The sequence below is a fragment of the Anabrus simplex genome, chromosome 12, assembly GCF_040414725.1.
Source record: "Anabrus simplex isolate iqAnaSimp1 chromosome 12, ASM4041472v1, whole genome shotgun sequence".
NCBI lineage: Eukaryota > Metazoa > Arthropoda > Insecta > Orthoptera > Tettigoniidae > Anabrus > Anabrus simplex.
In genome coordinates, this window is record NC_090276.1 from 49,629,663 (window position 1) to 49,652,268 (window position 22,606).

Sequence of the window (22,606 nt, forward strand, 5' to 3'; positions counted from 1 at the left end):
ATACCATTCCCGGCATTATACCGCAAATGTTATAGCAGTCCTGACATATCACAAAGGTTTACTAATTTAGACATTATACCGCAAATTGTATACCAATCTCGACATTATACCACAAATATTATACCAATCTCGACATTATACCATAAATATTATACCATTCCCGGCATTATACCGCAAATGTTATAGCAGTCCTGACATACCGCAAAGGTTTACTAATTTAGACATTATACCGCAAATTGTATACCAATCTCGACATTATACCGCAAATATTATACCAATCTCGACATTATACCATAAATATTATACCATTCCCGACATTCGACCGCAAATGTTATACCAAGCACGACATTATACCGTAAATGTCACTAATCATGACATTATACCGCAGGTTGTATAACAATCTCGACATTATACCGCAAAGGTTTACTAATTCCGACATTATACCGCAAATGTTATCCAATGAAAATCACGAAAAAAGTTTTCAATTTGCACCATCCACTAGGTAGGTATGCTCATGAGAAATTTGTTACAACGGATATTTACTATATATTGAGCTAATGTTATAATGATGATGCTAGTGGCTTTACGTCGCACCGACAGAGATAAGCCTTATGGCGACAATGGGATAGGAAAAGCTTAGGAGTTGGATGGAAGCGGCCGTGACCTTAATTAAGGTACAGCCCCAGCATTTGCCTGGTGTGAAAATGGGAAACCACGGAAAACCATTTTCAGGGCTGCCGACAGTGGGGTTCGAACCCGCTACCTCCCGATTACTGGATACTGGCCGCACTTAAGCTTAAGTGCTGCACAATGAAATATAAAAGACATTACAGTCTATAATGAAGATGTATGTACGCATGTATGTATCCTAATATGATTTATTTACCTATTTACGCGAATAATCCCCGCACCCGGACTTTAGGAAGGCTCGTTTTGAAAAAATGCCAACATTGACGCAAATAAAAACCCGCACCCCAATTTCGTGCCTCAATTTTTAATATGCGGGAATTATTCGCGTAGATACGGTATATACTCAAATGGTACAGTACATCAATTCCATTATTATACCTCCGCAAAAATGTATACCAACTCCGACTTGATGCTCGCCAGCTCTGCTTGTTCCGACATTATATCCGATGTGATATTTCAATTCCCACATTATGCCCTACAGCCTACAACGTATGACCTTTACGACTTTATATTGCATACACAAAGTGTACCTTTTCTGAAATTATACCCCATAAGAAACATCAACTCCGACATAAAATAGAACACACTTCCTACAATGGGAACTAATCATGAATTCATCGCACCAGATAGGTGATAGACGTCAATTAAAATGGCCAACAGTACCATACATCTATGGCGTCTCAGCGGACGAATACTTGATTGGTACAGGAGGCCATTGAAAATTGCAGCCCTGGAACAACATACTCGGAATATATTATTTAATTGAATGAACTGATTTTCAAGCAAAGGGGACCGTATCTAATCCACCCCAGCCTGTGCGAAGTTCATAACTGCTGACTTATCAAACGGGCTATGTCACAGATAAAACTGTAGCCAGTTACTTCCAGTGCAGTGGCTGACATGAAAGGAGAATAGTGTCAGATCAAACTCTAGGGGAGAACGAATATTAATCATTTCCGGTGCTAGGACGAGGAAACCACCGCGTGATACGCGCGATGACACCTCGCCTGACAGATCCGCACTCGCGTTACCTAACTACAGAAAAAATATATCTTCCTCTGCACCCATTACAAATGTATCGATAATTTGATTTATCCCGATATAATATTACACAGGTTTGTAAAAAAAATGATTCATTTGACTTCCGACTTCAATATCTGTGTTCGACTTTTAAAACTCGTAATAATTTTATTTCATTTAGAGGCAGAAATGTATGGGTAAATGGGCTACAGTCGTGCTTATACAAGTGCTATCATACTAGTGGTAACCTCACCACTGGCTGTGGTCTGGAAAGTACAGGGGTAAGAACAAATAACGTATCTTCCAAACAAGACTGGATATTTCATTTTTAGTAACAATTTTTAGTTTGACGAATTTCATCCAGTGATCTTAAGGGAACCAGGGAACTTAACCTTACTAACGCTGGCACACATTTCTCAAAAACTAATCGTTTAAATTGAACCAAACTTAACACATGCTTACGCTGTCACGCTCTCCTCAAAATGTATTACTTTTATGACAGCAGCATCGCTACTACAGCAGAAATTCATAGAAAAATATGTGATCTAAAATAATGCCATTTGTTCTTTAAAAAAATAGTTCAACATTTTTCCAATTTTTGTTTGATTACCTTAATTCTAGAACACTTTAATTAAAATATTACAATTAATTGTCATAGATGTACTAGTTTTAGAGAAACTTTCACCTAAACCTGAAAATACATTTGAAGTTTGAGAAACGATCTGTTCAACTTGCATTAATAGCTAAAACTGGCAATTTCCATCATTGTGAATTTATGTATCACCCAGCTTACGTTTGGGGGCCGTCCTTTGAATTCTAGCCCCTGTTTGTGATTTGTACAACACTTTTCTCAGCCTTCCGCACATTCAGCTGGTCAACTGGCAGAAGTGCATTCTTCATGTTCACCCACGTAACTGAAAACTATCATTCTACAGAATGACCCATCATTAAAGGAGAACACTGTATCATTGACACTAATTTTGATACCACTCGGACCTACAGGTACTGTTTTAGGCATGTGTTCCCATACACAGTTACTGAAGCTTCCGTTGGGATTTTGAGTTCTCCCATGGATGCATTTAGCAACAAAGCTTTTGCTAGCCAAGTCCCTACAGATAGGTTTCTAAACGTCTTATACTGACCTTGGTAGGGGATGATCGAAGTACCCATAGTAGTGTTAAGCACTGGAAATATTTAATTTGTGTGTGAATTCGTATATATGTATTATGATGCTGGATTTAGAATGTTAAATCAGTAGTATTTCCTGTAATATTTTCTTCCCATTGAATTGCTGATTTTATCCTTGTTGTTGTTGTTGTTGTTGTTGTTGTTGTTGTTTTTGTTGTTGTGTAGTTATGTTTCAATTTTATTTTTTTATTTTTTTGCTACTTACTTTACGTCGCACCGACACTGATAGGTCTTATGGCGACGATGGGACAGGGAAGGGCTAGGAGTGGGAAGGAAGCGGCCGTGGCCTTAATTAAGGTACAGCCCCAGCATTTGCCTGGTGTGAAAATGGGAAACCACGGAAAACCATCTTCAGGGCTGCCGACAGTGGGGTTCGAACCTACTATCTCCCGAATACTGGATACTGGCCGCACTTAAGCGACTGCAGCTATCGAGCTCGGTGTTACAATTTTACTATCACTTGTAAGGCTAAGGTAGTAGTAAGCTCAACCTATAGTAATGTTAAGCACTGGCTATACTATAGAATGTTAAACTAGTAATATTTCTTGTAATAATTCCTTTCCATGGAATTGCTTGTTGTTCTTTTGTTTTGTTATTGTTGTTGTTGTTGCTGGGTAATTATGTTTTAAGTTTACCTTATTATCACTCTACTGTAAGTAACCATTGCCACCGGGATATTTACCAATTGCGATGTATTTCTTAATAATAATTTAACAATAGTCATCACCAGTTACACTAGCTCTCTGATATTTACACCATGACTCGGTGTCCTTTGGACAGAGGGAATGACAGGAGCCCTTCTCTGTAGAGGTCCAGTGAATTTCCTGGAATATCTATTATCCATAAACTTATTCCTACTATAAAAATTCCTTATTCTTACCATATTCAGGGCCTATGTGGATAAAAATAAAATCATAAACACAATAAGATTGCCTCCTCAATTCGTGCTTGTACTTCAAATAACCACGATAAGTAAAACGTAAACAGAACGCTGTAATGATCTTCAACTGTTACTTACACTAGTATAGCACCAGGGTAACCAACATGAAAAGCAGTGGTCAAAGAATAAAAGAGAGTAAAGCCAAAGAAATGCTGCTGCAGTCGCGATACACACACCTGAATGAACAACAGACAGAAGGGGGAATGGTATAAATGTCATTGTTTATAAAATGTACCCTCTTTCCTATCAGTATGCAACAAACATACAAGAACCACGCATGTTCGTGTTCAGGGATGACTGAGGTATAACAATAAAACACAAGACATTTCGACGGATTTTCACTTCCTTCTTCCCTTAGTCTTCATTCCTCTTGGTCATCAGTTCCCTCTTCCTTCATGGTTCATTTTTCTTCTTTTTCTTAATTTTTATTCTCTTCACCTGTATACAAGGAGCTGCCTGGCCAATGCGGCAAAGGCGTGCTCGGTTCACCCGGAATGACATGGGCTCGATTCCCCGTCAGGAAGTCGTAAAATTTAAGAAAGGAGTTTTCCAATTCCAGAGATACACATGGCCTTGAGGTTCACTCAGCCTACATAAAAAATGAGTACCAGGTTAATTCCTGGGGAAAAAGGCGGCCAGGCTTAGAGGTAAATACTCTCCCCCATCAATTGCCGAGGTTAGAACAGTGGAAGCCTTCATGGCCTGTACGGAGATCAACTTTGACTTTCACTTCGCCTCTAAATCGGTGGCGATAATATCAATATTTCCTTGAATTTCGTATTTTTTTCTTTTTTAATTTGATTTACGTCGCACTGACACAGATAGTTCTTATCGCAACGATAGGATAGGAAAGGGGCTAGGAGTGAGAAGGAAGTGGCCGTGGCCTTAATTAAGGTACAGTCACAGTATTTGCCTGGTTTGAAAATGGGAAACCACAGAAAACCATCTTCAGGGCTGCCAACAGTGGGGTTCGAACCCACTATCTCCCGAATATGGATACTGACCGCACTTACAACACAAAAGAAAGAATTCGCTAGTTTCCATACAGAATACGACATTTTCATACAATTACCACAGAGACTGACTGCGTAAGGAAGTTTGTTAAGAAGGAAGCCACGCTTTCCAGCGTCGACTCAGGTGAACGTCAAAAGCTTTCCAGCCTGTCTAACACACAATTAAAATGTTACATTATAACATACCAGTAAGAAGAATCCACAGTTCTAGCACTTCAGGCAAGGAACTCAATCACTATCAAAGGGTGGAGAAGGGTCCACCTCTTCAATACCATAGGCTTGTATTTTGTCTTATAAAACTGGGACTAGTTTCGACCCCATATATATTGAGTCATCTTCAGCCACGCTATAATTGGAAGACATATGCATACATATCTCTCTCTTTTAGTCCAACCCTTCGTAAGGGTGTAGTGGCATCACGCGACAACCCTTTTGGTGATCTTCCTCCAGGAGTCTCTGCTTGCTGTAAGCTCATCCTGGTCAATTTCTTGATCTGGTCCATCCATCGTAACGGCGCACGTCCTTTCGGTCTTCGGCTTTCGACTTTTCCCTCTATGATAAGTATTTCCATTGCCTCCTGTCTTCTGACAATATGACCAAAATATCTAAGTTGTTTTTGGTTGATAAGGGTCGACAGTCTTGTTCTGATGCCGAGCTCTTGCAGAATCGATTCATTAGTACGGTGTGCTGTCCATGGAATTTTCAGTGATCTCCTACAGCACCACATTTGTAGAACATCAATCCTGCGGCGATCCGCCGTGAGCTTTGTCTTGGAAGTGATGGAGGTGCCCTTCTAGATGCGAGTAAGTTTCGCTGTTGAATTTCCCGCAATCGCAGTGCCTTTACGGATCTCAGGTTCACAGTCTCCGGTATTTGTGACAATAGATACTCGAAGTGACTGGCAACCTCATAATCCGCAATTCTTGTCATGGCAGGTCTGTTGTTATTAAAATGGTCTACAATCATCACATTGGTCTTTTTATTGTTGATTTCGTCTAGCCTCCACATGATGGCTTCTAGTTCGTGATCATCTGTTGCAACTATCACAGTGTCATCCGCATATCTGAGATTGTTAATTTTCCTGACACCATTGTGATGCCGTCACTCCAGTCCTCGAGAATCTCCCTCATAATGTACTCGTTGTAAAAGTTAAATAGGAGGTGGGGAGGAGGAATGCAACCTTGTAGCACCCCAGCACAAGTAGAAAAGATATCTGAGAAGTCGCCATTAACTTTCACATATATAACACATAACCAATAATACATTAAACACTTTCGTATGCCACAATTTAAAATCTTCATTCAAAACATTGATGAAGTCCGTACAGCACATCCAAACTTGAAAGTAAATGACACATCAAAACTTTTATGTAGCTTGAAAGGGAACATTCGTAAATTTGAATAGGTATTCCTTTCCGTCATATGTATGTATCTATTGTTTAATTTGGTTTGAAGTGAATGCCTGAAAATAAAATAATATGAAGTAAATTATTGAGACAAGAAGGGAAGCTAGAAGATCGAGATAAATATATATAGTCTTTAATTGTAATGGGTATATCTGTGCATATGTCTTCCAGTTGTAGCGTGGCTGAAGATGACCCAATATATATGGAGTGGAAACTAGTCCCAGTTTTATAAGACAATATACAACCTTATGGTATTGAATTGGTAGACCCTTCTCTACACTTTGATAGTGATCAATTGTCAATAGGGGCCGTAATGAAATCCATAACATATGATAAGAAACTCAATGTTGACAACATCCTAGGGATATGAGCTACTAATTTTAGGTAAACATAATAAAGTATGAGAATATATTCTTCATTTACTCCTAAAAATTACAATCCTTTTCTTAATCATCGTTATCCGGTCGATTAGATTAGCAATTTTCCATTTTTTACCACTAAAAGCGGTAATGTGAGTCAAATCATTGTTTCACTCAAGCACATTTGGTGTGGATATTTTTCAAAAATTGAAAAAACACGCCTGAGGGTATTGAACTAAGGAACATATTAGAGAAAGAATTAAGTAAATTACATTTAGGCCGGAAGTGATTTACAATTTTTTTAAAGTTTGACAGAGCTATGGAAGATTCACAATTTAAAATGTTTCCTACCCCTTTGTCCCTTCAGGGGCTGCCTGGCCGAGGTGGTAAAGGCGTGCTCGGTTCACCCGGAAGGACGTGGGTTCGATTCCCCCTCAGGAAGTCGAAAAATGTAAGAAATAATATTTCCACTTTCAGAGGTGCACACGGCCCTGAGGTTCACTCAGCCAACACCAAAAATGAGTATCAGGTTAATTCCTTGGGGCAAAGGTGGCTGGCTGTAGAGCTAACCACCGTACCCCACCAAATACCCAGGTTACGAATAGTGGAAGCCTTGACCCTCCACCCTTCCAAGGGCCTTCATGGCCTGTACGGCTACGACTTCGCTTTGCTTTGCGTTTTATCCCTTCGCCTATCAGCACAACTGAGGAAATTGAATAATTTTACGTTTTTCATACTATGGGGACACCTACTTTATTTGCCAAGAAATGTTTTCAACATTAACCAAGTAATAAAAATACACACGATTAAACAAAGAATGACACGTTTCGTCCTTGAAAGAACATCGTCAGGTTTTTTTCATGTCACGCTAATTTTTTGGAATACTTTTGTTCATTTCTGTTTACTACTTAGGAACTTCAAATCTGAAACTTACCTTAATGATGTTCTTCTTTATCTCTTGTCCACCATTTACAGCGAGGTCTTTGGAAACATGTCATAGTTTGATTAATACTGTGTATTTTTACAGGTATGCTATAATGTAATGTTAATATTTAACTTGTGTGTGCGACAGACTGGAAATCATTTCCGTTACATCCACAAGAAAAGTCATAACTAGCAATGAATACACTTCAGTCATAGTCATAGCCTCAAAGCCAAGGATAAAACTGAGTCGTTTCAGTGAAAATAACAAATTTGTTCTAGATCATATCGTGCACTTTAAACATTAGATCTCGTCAGCAAAGGCAATACATTAATCTATAAATAGCACTACACAGCAGACGTATTTGGAAGTGGTAATATTACAGCCTCAGTCAGTGCTGTGTTTTGCTACTCAGCGAACACATTCGTTCTCTACCAAGTAAAAAATCAATATCATATTCACCCTTCAGAGCACGTTTCCAGTAAACATTGATTATAGGCAGTAAAGAAAACATTTAAATCTATATCAGTTATGAATAGAGCCAGGATGTTTAGCCAGTAATGTGTTCGAATGCAAACTAATGTGTCTATTAGGAAGTGTCGACTAGCCCGCTCTTCTGTACTATAGTGAGAGTAGCATAACATTTAGGGTTTCTAATATGCCGAGCCCCTAATGCGTATACAAATCTCATAGCAGAACTGTTGTCCGGGCTAGCATATACTCGTTACTCCCTTCAGACCGTTTGCATTTTAATCTATAAATGCTTAACATCCCGGCTCTAGTTATAAATTTACCTGACCTACCAGTACTTGTTGTTCTTTGAGTCTTCAGACTGGATTGATGCACATTTCCATGCCACCCTATAATATGCATTTCTACGTAAGTACTACATCTACTCTAATATATTTATCACATTCATATCATGATCTAACCCTGCCGTTCTTACAGCCAATATTTCCCTTAGAAACTCATCAAACAAGTCCTGAGCGTCTTATGATGTGTCCCATCATTCTGTCACTAATTTTCGTTAAATTTATCCAAATCGATCTCCTCTCACCAATTCGATTCATTCACTATCTCTTCATTCGTGATTCAATCTACCCATCTCACTTTAGCATTCTTCTGTAGCACTACATTTGTAAAACTTCTATTCTGTTTCTTTACAAAGTAGTTATCGTCCACGTTTCACTCCCATACAGTGCAAAAATCCAGCGAATGTCTTCAAAAACATCTTTTTAATTCGCGTATCAATATTCGAAATGAGCAAATTTCTTTTATTAAGAAGGCTCTTCCTTGCTTGTGTCAGTCTGCATTTTATGTCCTGCTGTCATCATTAGTTGTTCTGCTACCCAAGTAAAAGTATTCGTCTACTTCCCTTAAGAAATCATTTCCTAATCTAATATTTTCTGCATCACCTGACTTCGTTGTAATGTACTCCATTACTTTTCGTGATGGATGGATGGATGGATGGATGGATGGATGGATGGATGGATGGATGGATGGATGGATGGATGGATGGATGGATGGATGGATGGATGGATGGATGGATGGATGGATGGATGGATGGATGGATGGATGGATGGATGGATGGATGGATGGATGGATGGATGGATGGATGGATGGATGGATGGATGGATGGATGGATGGATGGATGGATGGATGGATGGATGGATGGATGGATGGATGGATGGATGGATGGATGGATGGATGGATGGATGGATGGATGGATGGATGGATGGATGGATGGATGGATGGATGGATGGATGGATGGATGGATGGATGGATGGATGGATGGATGGATGGATGGATGGATGGATGGATGGATGGATGGATGGATGGATGGATGGATGGATGGATGGATGGATGGATGGATGGATGGATGGATGGATGGATGGATGGATGGATGGATGGATGGATGGATGGATGGATGGATGGATGGATGGATGGATGGATGGATGGATGGATGGATGGATGGATGGATGGATGGATGGATGGATGGATGGATGGATGGATGGATGGATGGATGGATGGATGGATGGATGGATGGATGGATGGATGGATGGATGGATGGATGGATGGATGGATGGATGGATGGATGGATGGATGGATGGATGGATGGATGGATGGATGGATGGATGGATGGATGGATGGATGGATGGATGGATGGATGGATGGATGGATGGATGGATGGATGGATGGATGGATGGATGGATGGATGGATGGATGGATGGATGGATGGATGGATGGATGGATGGATGGATGGATGGATGGATGGATGGATGGATGGATGGATGGATGGATGGATGGATGGATGGATGGATGGATGGATGGATGGATGGATGGATGGATGGATGGATGGATGGATGGATGGATGGATGGATGGATGGATGGATGGATGGATGGATGGATGGATGGATGGATGGATGGATGGATGGATGGATGGATGGATGGATGGATGGATGGATGGATGGATGGATGGATGGATGGATGGATGGATGGATGGATGGATGGATGGATGGATGGATGGATGGATGGATGGATGGATGGATGGATGGATGGATGGATGGATGGATGGATGGATGGATGGATGGATGGATGGATGGATGGATGGATGGATGGATGGATGGATGGATGGATGGATGGATGGATGGATGGATGGATGGATGGATGGATGGATGGATGGATGGATGGATGGATGGATGGATGGATGGATGGATGGATGGATGGATGGATGGATGGATGGATGGATGGATGGATGGATGGATGGATGGATGGATGGATGGATGGATGGATGGATGGATGGATGGATGGATGGATGGATGGATGGATGGATGGATGGATGGATGGATGGATGGATGGATGGATGGATGGATGGATGGATGGATGGATGGATGGATGGATGGATGGATGGATGGATGGATGGATGGATGGATGGATGGATGGATGGATGGATGGATGGATGGATGGATGGATGGATGGATGGATGGATGGATGGATGGATGGATGGATGGATGGATGGATGGATGGATGGATGGATGGATGGATGGATGGATGGATGGATGGATGGATGGATGGATGGATGGATGGATGGATGGATGGATGGATGGATGGATGGATGGATGGATGGATGGATGGATGGATGGATGGATGGATGGATGGATGGATGGATGGATGGATGGATGGATGGATGGATGGATGGATGGATGGATGGATGGATGGATGGATGGATGGATGGATGGATGGATGGATGGATGGATGGATGGATGGATGGATGGATGGATGGATGGATGGATGGATGGATGGATGGATGGATGGATGGATGGATGGATGGATGGATGGATGGATGGATGGATGGATGGATGGATGGATGGATGGATGGATGGATGGATGGATGGATGGATGGATGGATGGATGGATGGATGGATGGATGGATGGATGGATGGATGGATGGATGGATGGATGGATGGATGGATGGATGGATGGATGGATGGATGGATGGATGGATGGATGGATGGATGGATGGATGGATGGATGGATGGATGGATGGATGGATGGATGGATGGATGGATGGATGGATGGATGGATGGATGGATGGATGGATGGATGGATGGATGGATGGATGGATGGATGGATGGATGGATGGATGGATGGATGGATGGATGGATGGATGGATGGATGGATGGATGGATGGATGGATGGATGGATGGATGGATGGATGGATGGATGGATGGATGGATGGATGGATGGATGGATGGATGGATGGATGGATGGATGGATGGATGGATGGATGGATGGATGGATGGATGGATGGATGGATGGATGGATGGATGGATGGATGGATGGATGGATGGATGGATGGATGGATGGATGGATGGATGGATGGATGGATGGATGGATGGATGGATGGATGGATGGATGGATGGATGGATGGATGGATGGATGGATGGATGGATGGATGGATGGATGGATGGATGGATGGATGGATGGATGGATGGATGGATGGATGGATGGATGGATGGATGGATGGATGGATGGATGGATGGATGGATGGATGGATGGATGGATGGATGGATGGATGGATGGATGGATGGATGGATGGATGGATGGATGGATGGATGGATGGATGGATGGATGGATGGATGGATGGATGGATGGATGGATGGATGGATGGATGGATGGATGGATGGATGGATGGATGGATGGATGGATGGATGGATGGATGGATGGATGGATGGATGGATGGATGGATGGATGGATGGATGGATGGATGGATGGATGGATGGATGGATGGATGGATGGATGGATGGATGGATGGATGGATGGATGGATGGATGGATGGATGGATGGATGGATGGATGGATGGATGGATGGATGGATGGATGGATGGATGGATGGATGGATGGATGGATGGATGGATGGATGGATGGATGGATGGATGGATGGATGGATGGATGGATGGATGGATGGATGGATGGATGGATGGATGGATGGATGGATGGATGGATGGATGGATGGATGGATGGATGGATGGATGGATGGATGGATGGATGGATGGATGGATGGATGGATGGATGGATGGATGGATGGATGGATGGATGGATGGATGGATGGATGGATGGATGGATGGATGGATGGATGGATGGATGGATGGATGGATGGATGGATGGATGGATGGATGGATGGATGGATGGATGGATGGATGGATGGATGGATGGATGGATGGATGGATGGATGGATGGATGGATGGATGGATGGATTGATTTACTTATTATTTATTTATTTATTTTCATCCTGTACTCCTTCTCCAGGATTGTGTCCATACCATTCAGTATCGCATGATATCGTTTAGTATATGTATGTTTAGTCCTCAGCCTGAAGGCTGGTTGGATCCTCAACAGCTCTGCCATCAGCTGTCATAGATGGCCTAGGCATCACTGAAGAGGCTTACTAGGGAAATGAGGAGTGAGGTAGTTTCCCGTTGCTTTCCTCACCGAGCCAGAAGTTGCTATTACATATCAGTCTGCCAAGCCCACTGAAATGCATGCACCAACTGACCTTATGAGCAATATTTTCACACCATTCATAGCAGGGACTGGCTGCAGAAGGAATGGCATTACTAGCATCACTCATACCTCAGTCACTTTCATTTTGTCAAAGCCAAGGATAAAGCTGAGACAGATCAATGAAAGTAACAAGATTGCTCTAGCCCATACCAGAAGACATAGTGCACTGTAAACACTAGGTCCCGCCAGCAAAGGCATATCGTTTAGTAACGACAATAATATAATTTAACTTCATCTGTTGAATTTTTAATATAAGCATTAAAAAGGATCAGTAAAAGTGAACAGCCTTGCCAAACTCCTTGCCTGGTGCTGGCCTCCGTTTTGCAACCTCCACATCGTAAAACATGTAACTGTAATTCGGCCCAATTACATTTATTTTGTTTTACCCCGTCACTGGTTAAGTTACAGACAGCCAAACCACTACCAGCGATCTGATCTGAGGTTGACAGAATCACGCATTCTCTCAAGTCATTTCAAGTTACTAAGGTAAAAGCACAGCTCAACCATTCTAGTGTTGTCATAAATCTGTCAATAAAACCACAGCAAGTATATGTTATTTCATTACAAGATGTAGCGTGCAATTAAGGAATTAGAGTATACAGGTGGTCGTGTTTGCAGTTTCATGTGCACGTTACATCTGAACATTGACAGCTGCTGCATCGTGATAACATACATTCTATTTCTGTGTTGTTATTTCCGCCGAAGGAGATCGCTGGTATGTATGAAAGAGAGGAAAAAAGAATATCGTTTCTGTTCATAAACTGCACAAAGAAGCACAGTTGTTAATACAGCACAGAGGAAATTTATATCCTGAAAATATGAAACGTTTCCTTTGTCTGTCTATTCATGTGGATAAGTTGATTATTAATTCCACTTTGAAGTCCATATCAAACTAGTACATAAAAACATTAGAATACGGGATATTTTATGGAATGTTCCGTCGCTCTCATCAGCTTTTAAGACTGACAGAGGACATCGCCAATAATTTTAACGATAGCAGACACACAGAAAACTTCCCTGGACATCTCTCACGCCTTGGATAAGTTCTTACAAGACGGACCAATTTATGTAAGTTGAATGCTTTCCAGTCCGTTGAATACACAACAATATAAATATTATACTAAATATACCTGTAAAAAGGACGCTATTAAACAAGGAAAAGAAATACACACTATCAAGCAAAAAATGACATCTTTCGTTCTTAAAAGAACATCATCAGATTCTATCAAGTCACACTCGACATTTGGAAATATTAATGTGTATTTTCTATCCAAAACACCTAGCAATTTGAAATTCGAACAAAGCAGGACTTCATTAATATATGTTCCAAATTTCAAATTCCTTGTGTGTTCGACAGACTGAGTTGACACTGGAAAGTGTAGTTTCCTTCTTATCAAACAACGGAAAAACTTATAAAATGAAACAGTTCGCTTTCCCACAACATTTGACCAACTAAAATACGAGCTATATCTCATAGAAAAAATTGAGAATTACAGTTTAAAATGCACTGCCTGCACAATGACTTCAGGTGTGCCTCAGGGCACTATGATAGCGCCTTGTATCTTCAAACTATTCATTTCCGACTTGCCAAAACCTCCTAAGATCTGCCAGCATGCTGATGGTACGGCACTGTCCTCGGTCTAATGGCAGACGCCCAGAGTTGAATGCTACTTCCAGAACAGCCTCTCCACTTAAGAACTCTGGTTCGAACAGTGGAGAATCAAAATTTACCTCCGTGTACTGCAACCATATTTACGAAACGATGGACGCAACTCGAAGGCGGCCTGAACTTGTCTGGAGTGGTAATCAGATGGCCTCCGAGTTCCAAGTAACGTGGTGTCACCCTGGACCGAGGATTGATGCTTCGTCAGCATATTGCCCAAATTTCGGGTATAACCCATAGCAATGTATCTAACTTGTTCCCCTATTGTAGCAACAATCTCTCCACAGAAAACAAGCTCCTGTTTAGGGTAATTCCGGGAGAGTTGCCGCACTTTTTACGTCTTTTGTTATATCTCGGTATATTTACTTTAAAAATGGTTGCAAATTCATCGAGCATAATTTGAAAACATGTACATTTGATCAGGGATGAACAAAATATTGGCAATTGAAAGTAAAAGGGAGAAAGGAGTGAACAAAGGAATTGTTGCATCTGCGGCGTCTCTCCCTGGATCCCGGTATAGATGCCGACTTTGCTCGGGAGAGATGCCGCGAGTAAAATAATTAATGACAAAATCAAATTTAAGCCAATTTCTTCAACTTTAATATAACCGAACACTAGAACGTACTACAAGACAATTATATCCACATAATATAAACATTCAATGGAAAAAATCTCTCTGATAATTTACAACATTAAAATCATATTTTAATTTCGATTTGCTATAAATGTGCATGTGCAATGGATTCTTCACTGTGTTATATAAAACCCCACGGCACTTAACACCCTTGAAATGGCTCTGGCCTGCACAGCGACCGCTGCTCAGCCCGAAGGCCAACTATCAGGGAGAAACGCCGCACCCTCCTGTTTTCATACCTTAAGGCTATCATGGCCCAAAATTAGCTTACTCTCAACTACAGTTATGTTTCTGACGTCTATTGTACTAAAAACGTCTGATTTAAGCATTTAAAGCCAACTTAATGTAAAATAAATTAACACACGCAAAAACTTTGTCAGGAGGAAACATGAACTCGCCTCGTGATATCGGCTATAATTGGCGTAATATACGAGCAAATTTCGTCACACTCGCAGACAGTAGTTCTTCCTTAGAAACTGAAAAACCACACATATTGCCATCTAGCTGTAACGATGGGAACCTTTAACTACAGTGTATGCGGCATCTCTACCGGGGCGGCATCTGTCCCGGATTTACCTTATGACTATGATCAGTCCGTTACTTGAGTATGCCTCTCCTCTATGTGCCATTACCTGCGACTGCCACATAAATAAGGTGCAAGTTGTCCAGAACCGGGCACTTCGCCTTAACACGAGGATTGATCTGTACGCACGTAATGCCGGCATCCATGCTGAGCCCGGATTTTTGTGTATTTCCTAGCTGATATAGCCATGCTTCGCTACGGAATTCTACACTGCATACAGAATTCTAGGTTAGGTAGTGTACACGTTGTGAATAAGACTGTATTAAATTGCATAGATCTTAACGTCACTCTAGAAACGCAACGGGGAAGTAACCAAACTTCTTATTTTTATGTAAAGAACGGGTTCAGGAATTTTCATTGTAATGGAAGGCCCTCTTGCCTACAATCAGTCACAATCAAGGTGGGGAAGTTTCATTGTAATGGCAGACTCTCAATCTCCACCTGCATTTTACATCCTCAAAAAGACTGCTTCAGTGGTTTTCCCAACTGAAATCAGCATAGGTCATTCATTACAATGACGCCACGAGGAATGTCGCGATTAAAAACAATGCTATCATAAGAAATACTTGATCAAATGTAAAACCACACATTTTCTCACTTTTAACGAACAGTGGTACGCTGCCGGTCTAACAGTACAAAGTTCCAGAGCTGGAATGACCAGGCCGCAGACAGCCGTGAGCCGCGAACACACTTTTATTTTCGGGAGGGAGAAGAGGGCGAAGAGTGGAGAGTCCCACGACAATAACTAAAATTTATGCCATTTTACTTGGAGTACCCGATGAATTGGAAAATCTCAATTCACTACAATGGCGGGCGGAAATCTATCTGACATGGAAGCAAATTTTTCCTCCGAGCCAGAGGAGAAACGCCCCCTTGGTTGCTAATTCGGATTAAAATTCATGTAGAATTTAATAAAAGTGAAGAGGAAGAAACTTTTCTTAAGAAACGGCCCATCCCAGGGTTGAACTTTGAGTTATTTAGTAAACTGTGGTACTATAATTTGGAATAGGCCGAAATTGTAATTCTAAACGAGGTCATAAGTGAGCCTCTCCCATTATTCCGTTAATTGTGCACTCTGATCAATCCAATCAGTGCGTCAGAGTAGGGATCGAATAGCTAGAATACTATAATGAACCAGTGTGTTACGTACCAGCAGTATTAGAAAATGTATGAACCAGAGGAATGGTATGCTAGAGAAGAAAGTTATCTATCTCCTCTTGTATTTCCTGCCAATATTCAGGCAGGCTGTTATACTCGGTACGCAGCAGTAATCCCATCTATCGGAGATCAGTAGCAGCGTAAGAAACATAGAACATCGCAACAAACAGTGGTCAACGTAATGTTATTGTTGATCAGTTTTATGAGCTTTCGATATTGTAGGCCTTCACATTTAATTTTTTCCTACTCTGAAATACCACTATTATTATAGTCGGTACGGTAAAACTGAATAAAACATACATGATCCGAAATTTTATTCTCTATAAATTCTGTTATGCAGTACTTTTCGATAGGACCAATGACACAGGTGTTTAAAAACTAAAATTTAGGCGCCTTCCCCTAAACGACCATTTCATCCAGCATGAATAAAATTGTTTATAGCTTAGGCTGTACTTTTTTATTCCCCGACTCTATATGCCAATTTTCATTAAATTCTGTTTACACATGTTGTCGTGGCTCGGCGTTGATATGGACTTAGCAAAAAAGAATACAAATTCGTCAATATATCTATTATCACAGCCGGTACGGTAACCATGTATAAGACATAAATGATCGGAAATTTAATTCTATATATTGTGCCCTGACAGCAATCCCTGTGACCATTTTTGTAAATTTTAATTCTGTATCTCAGTGTTGGGTTAGGCCGCGGCGAAGCAATGCAGTCGGAGATCCATGAAGGCTCCACTCAAGGGACGTGCAAGTCCGACGAGTTGGGTCACAGGTTAATTAAGTGGACTGTTATCATCGTGGCTTTTAACGTAGAATGTAATCATCATTTCTGCCTAAATTACGTGAATATCCCGCAATAGAATATTAAGAGATCGAGAATATTGGCATATTCGTTAAGATACATTGACCATCATTTAATCATATCTTAAATTAAATAACTAATCTAGTGTTCCTACGCTACTTTAAATGAGAACTGCGTAAAATGTTTTATTTATGGAAGGATTTTCCCTTTAATGATTTTTAAATAACTTCAGAAGTATCAATTACATTAAGAGCAAATTAATGGCAACTCAAACGGATATAAGAAGGAAAATATTATGTTAAATAGAAAATAAACACCTAACTTCAAGCTCTTGTTACAAATAAGTTATAACATCGTCAATCGAAAACAAAAAGAAAGAGACAAAGTGTCCCCCGCTGAAGGCTTACAGTGAAAGATCAGTTATCAACCTTGCATTTTTCTAAAATAAATCACTGGGAATTATAGAATCATCCACTTCAGAATGCTATTTTCTACCCAAATATCTCACAATATTCCGTCATTTCTCTTTTAAAAATCACCGCATTATATGTCGGTATCTGTCTATCTAGCAACTTGAAAAATACCGTTATTTTAACTTCATAAAATCACCATAAATGCAACAGAAATGTTTGAAAGACACAGGATCGTAACATAATATGACATCCATCAAAATCATGCATTTAAAAGACAGACTCGATCCTCCCATACATTCATCGGTGACTGCGCCTAGATAAAAGACATCAAAAGACATTGCAACGTCTACAATACCCTTGTCTAACTACGTTGATTCTGCGCCTCCGGATACCACTGCGACGTTTGACCTGGAATACTACATTAGCACTAGGCGTCAACTCAAATGATCTACAAAATCCAACTAGCAAAGAAATGATTTACTTACCATAGAAGATCATATTCCCCTTACGACATGACCTCAATATCTTTACGTTACCGATTATCTTGCGAAGATCCTAATCATCCCTTTAATATCGTGCGCTCTGGTCAATCTTGTATTTAAATAGGATAAATGTGACGACCAACTACTAGTGTTCGTGAGTGCAACATCCTATAACATTATTCTAAAATACGGCCTCGTACCTAAATAAATTATTCATCACGACAACATCAAAATTCACGCATGACCAACATATTTCCTACCATCAATACCATCATCAGGACCTTCACATAACATCATCATAAAATTCGCAATCCTAATGACACGTCTATAATCATCACATCTCTCTATCCCCGTAAATACTTTCAAAGATCCTACCGTAACTAACACCTTATTTCATCGCACAACTCGTCATGCACAGCGAATTCACAATACTAAAGAACAATCTATTCAGGCAATTACGTAAAATTACTAAATACGTTGCCGCATTAACTCCATATCGCCACAATAGTATCACACTTCTATTATCAAAACACTGTATTTCCACACAAGCACATAACATTTTTGAAGACCACAGAATCGCACGTCGCAAAATACCGAGCTCCTCCGAGGTATTCTGAGCTACAAGTTAAATTAACGTTCAATACCATAACACCATTACGATACCAATAACATCCATGTCGAAAAATCTTCCGTAAAACCTTGCTAACAAACATTAAAGAAATCTTTCACAACTATCGCATATTATCACAACGTAGTCTGGCTCACCACACTAGACGTAACGATCATAAGTATTACAACGCAATGTCCAACAAATAACGGTCGCTTTCAAGTTAAAATTGTTCATGTCAAATCGACAACAAAATAAGCACTACTCTACAACTACAATAAGCAATTACGTGGCGGAATATATAAGATATACAAGTACTCATCCTGGGTTGTTGCTCCACGACGGTGTCACCTTCCGAGTTCAGCTCTCACTCAATAACATTATCAAGTATTGTCCATCACATTTCTGGTCAGATCCTTTGAGGTCCCTCTATTTTAGTTGTTCATGTTGATACGTGCACTCATTTCATCTGAATAATTAATTGCTGACGGTTCCATATTACCTGAAACTCAGAGATATCAATTAGAACAAGGTTATACACCTTAATACAATTTTTACAGTTCAAATGATACACTTGCCTTTTTCATTCAATAACAAGATATCTTGTTTTACAATATTATATGTTTATAATATGCCAATATCTCTTTAATATTTCCTTTCAATACGATCTTTTCCCTATGAATTCTTGCTTCCGATCTTTCTGAGATGCAGATTGAGAGTGTGTCAACTTCTTCAGAGACAAAACAGATTCTACCACAACATAATAATTGCAGACGGTTTGCTTTTCAGAATTCTTCTCAGCTTCTAGCTCCCATATGTTTCTGACAATTGGAAACATTTGACACATAATGTAAGACGATCTCGTACAAATCAGCTGTACTAGCAAAGGAACTTATTTAATAATTGCCGCCTCGTATTTAGGTTAGTAATCGACAGTTTCTCTTCTTCATCTCGATCGTTGGATCGTGCGAGACTAGATGTACAAGGTATGGCCCTCTCATATGAATTTATTATTTACATATTTCATGGCCCTCAGTAACATTCTGTCATAGATATTCTGCCGTTCATGCATTTCGGAAAGTTTACTTGAGGAATACGTATTATTCATTTAATCCTGCCCTATGTTTCCCGATGTTTAACTTTCTACTAATATTTCCGAGATACCACGGGGTTTAGAGCTTGTTATCAATCCGCTGATATCTTCAATTCAGCGATGCCGTTCACGTAATTAGACAAATCAACTGCCTTCTAATTCATCTGGAGGTGTAATAACCGGACATAAGATTTCATTGACATTATTTCTCGACATAAACTTCCAATGTGTTCACCAATCTCATCCTGACATACATTGGAAGGTTATAATATCTATAGTTACGCAGTATTTATCGATAGGACCACTAATAACTGAGAATTAAATTTTAGCCCCCCCTCCTAAACTACCATTTTTCTCAGCGTGAATAAAATGATTTATATCCTAGATTGTAGTGGTTCATTCCCCGACTTCGCATATCGAATTTGATTAAATTATATTCATCCGTGTCCTCATGATGCGTGTACATACAGACAGACAGATAGAAATTACGGAAAAGTAAAAAGTGCATTTCTTTGTTACTGTGGACACGAACGACGCACAAATACCATTCATTTTAAATTCTGAACAATGTACAGACAAAACTCTTATATGAATAGATAGATAGATAGATAGATAGATAGATAGATAGATAGATAGATAGATAGATAGATAGATAGATAGAGAGTGTGCCATCTCCCACATCTAAGATGATTGGCGTCGAAGAAAACTCCAGCCAGGGTCGGTAGGCATCTCAGGGTAAAAATCGAAGTTAAATTGAAATTTTTATCCCTTTTTTTAAATTTTACCTGGATTTCAGATGATGCAGATACGCAAGTACGCATTTCTTCAATCAAAAAAAATTATTGATGGACGTCTCCACCAAACATTCAATAGTGATATCGGTTATCATAAATTGGGCTACCTTAACTCTAATTCTACGTATTATTCCAACTAACTATAAATGATATTAAATTATAACTTATTTACTAATATTTATTCATGAATATGAAATATGATGGATAAATTGTCAAGTATCTACTTGAACATCCCAAATTTATTATTATTATTATTATTATTATTATTATTATTATTATTATTATTATTATTATTATTATTATTATTATTATCAATTGATTCTGATTACAGTCTTCAAATTATTTGTATATAAGCATTAGTCGTCGTATGAATTAATATAATCGTCATTGAAATGGATAGCAGCTTCATATTCGTCCAATATTACACAAGAAAATAAAAGAAATAAGTTATTTACAAATTCGCATGAGTTAAATCCAGTTAAATTAATATTTCAGTCTTGCTCAAACAAAAAAATATTCATATGAATGAATCACTACTGATCTGCACTAAGGACAGTCGCCCAAGTGGCAGATTCCCTACCTGTTGTTTTCCAGGCCTTTTCTTAAATGATTGCAAAGAAATTGGAAATTTGTTGAACACATCCCTTGGTAAGTTATTTCAATCCCTAATTCCTCTTCCTATAAACGAATATTTTCCCCAATTTGTCCTCTTGAATAAATAACATATTCTTATACTTTATTATGTTATTTTTACCTAAAATTCGTAGCTCATATCCCTAGGATGTTTTCAACATTGAGTTGCTTGCCTGAAGAGCTGGACTGTGGATTTTTATCTCCTAATGAATCTTATAGTTCCAACTTTGATCATTTCGTGAAGTCGAAAAGAGAATATTTAAAGGAATTGCAAGCTTTTTTTCTTCATTTCTTGAACAATGAGCTTCTGGCGTATGGTGCAAGGGCCCCTTTCAGGCCATCAGATGGCGGTGTACCGTGTTTCTACCCAGCCTGTACGTCTCACAGCGAAGCCAGACTCCTGAGTAATTGAATTACCCAACAGTCTTGCTGTGGTAGAGGCTGTACAAAGATCTTCTGAAGTTATCACCTCTTCAATTCTCTGAGGTCCCTCCCTACACCACGGTCCTGCTGGAAGGGACGGTGGTGCTGTACGGTCAGCACGCCGTAATTCATGGAGACTGGCAGATTTACTAAAACTAAAATAAGTAACAACGTGTGTCAAAAGGGATAGAAATCAAAAACCATATGTAGAGTCTGGATATTCAAGCAGTAATAGGGTAGAATACTAACTACTCTGCCGAAGAGAGGTGTAGACTAGCTCACCATTCCAGAATGTAATGAGAGTAACATAACTGTCAAGGGGACCTAAGAGGCCGGGCCCCTAATGTTTATGCAAATCTCATAGCAGAACTGTTGTCGGGGCTAGTATATGTGTTACTCCCTTCGGTAAGATTGCGTTGTTACATATAAATGGCTAAACATCCGGACACTATCAGTAAATGGATCACAAATGGTTATTAAAATTATATCAGTGTTCCTTATTCATATGAGAAAGAGCGAGGGCTATATTAAGCTGACCATGGATGTCCAGGATGACAAAACAAAATATAACCTGCAACTTATGAAACAATTTTTCACTAATTATATGGCAGAGAAATAACGTTTTCTTCATCATCATCATCATCACTAACCGACTTACTCATTTCCGAGTGTTAAACCCTACTACTTCTGTCTTTGCTGGTCGTATCTCTGC